Source organism: Alligator sinensis, unplaced genomic scaffold (assembly GCF_000455745.1).
Source record: "Alligator sinensis unplaced genomic scaffold, ASM45574v1 scaffold1511_1, whole genome shotgun sequence".
Taxonomy (NCBI): Eukaryota; Metazoa; Chordata; order Crocodylia; family Alligatoridae; genus Alligator; species Alligator sinensis.
In genome coordinates, this window is record NW_005843139.1 from 1,322 (window position 1) to 2,850 (window position 1,529).

Consider the following 1,529-nt stretch of genomic DNA (forward strand, 5'->3'; position numbering starts at 1 on the left):
ACTCGCCCGACAAACAGCCAGGAGCTTTATTGACTACGAACCATCCCCTAGGCACAAAGCCATTCACGAGCTGGACTGCCACAGTACAAGTGGACAGGCACCAAAGACTGAGCGCGTTAAGGTGACTCCTCACCGCTTCGCCCTCTGTCCAGACGGGTTACGCAGGCGTTGCTTCCCTCGGCCGCCCGCCCTGGGAAAGCTCCTGGGTTGCGCCGCCCATCCAAAGACTTGATCTTTCCTTAGACATCCACGCGGACCTCTGCCCCGAAATCCATGCAGCGGACAGCGAATGCTGCCTTCACCTGCGTCTGCCGCATATCCCTTTCGCGACGTCACCATCGGTAATGCCACCTAAGCACAGTAGACTAGTTTAACCGATAGATCCAAGTTAGACAACAGCACATCGCACCCACTTGGGAACTTCCCTGTTATGTTTCCTGGTCTTACATTTAATTAGTCCTAGTGGTCACCACGGTAGAGTCCTGTTCATCGGTTCATAGCAGCTCGGGGCAGGAGGGACCTGAACAGATCACCTCGCCTGACCCCCCGCCACAGGCAGGAATGGATGCTGGGTTCACAAGACCCCAGACCGGTGATCATCCAACCTCCTCTTGAATATGCCCAAGGTAGGGGCAAGGACCACTTCCCTGGGAAGTTGGTTCCAGATTTTGGCCACCCTAACTGTAAAATATTGCCTTCTGATCTCTAACCTACACCTATTCTCCATCAGCGTATGACCATTGCTCCTCGTCACCCCAGGCGGTGCTGGGGAGAAAAGGGCTCTGCCTATTTGCTGTTGATCTCCCCTGATGAGCTTGTAGGCAGCCACCAGGTCCCCCCTCAGCCTCCTCTTGCTGAGGCTGAACAGGTTCAGGTCCCTCCGTCTCTCCTCGCAGGGCCTGCCCTGCTGCCCTCTCACCAAGCGGGTGGCCCTCCTCTCCCTCCTGAAGTGCGGCGCCCAGTGCTGGACGCAGTACTCCACCTGCGGCCTGAGCAAAGGCGCATAGAGGGGGAGGATCACCTCTCTGGACCGGCTTGAGACGCACCTTTGGATGCACGACAAGGTCTGGCTGGCCTTGCTGGCTGCGGTCTGGCATGGGCGGCTCATGTTCAACCTGCCTTCGATACAGTATCTCACCGTTCTCGAAAATAAACTGAGCGGCTGAGACATAGATGATGACACGGGAGGGTGGGTGGCAAATTGGCTTAGAGGTCACACCCAGGAAGTGGTGGTGAATGGGTCGGTATCAACCTGGAAAGATGTGGGCAGTGGGGTTCCCCAGGGCTCGGTCCTCGGACCGGTGCTATTCAGCGTCTTCATCAGCGACTTGGACGAGGGCGTGGAGAGTGCCCTGCCCGAGGTGGCAGATGACACCAAATTCTGGGGCAAGTTAACACGGCAGAGGGGAGGGATCGGGCCCAGGCGGATCGGAACAGGTCGGAACAACGAGCAGAATGAAACAGGATGCGGTCCAACAAAGACACGGGCGAAGTGCTGCGCCGGGGCAAAAAGCCCCCCCCCCCCCCGC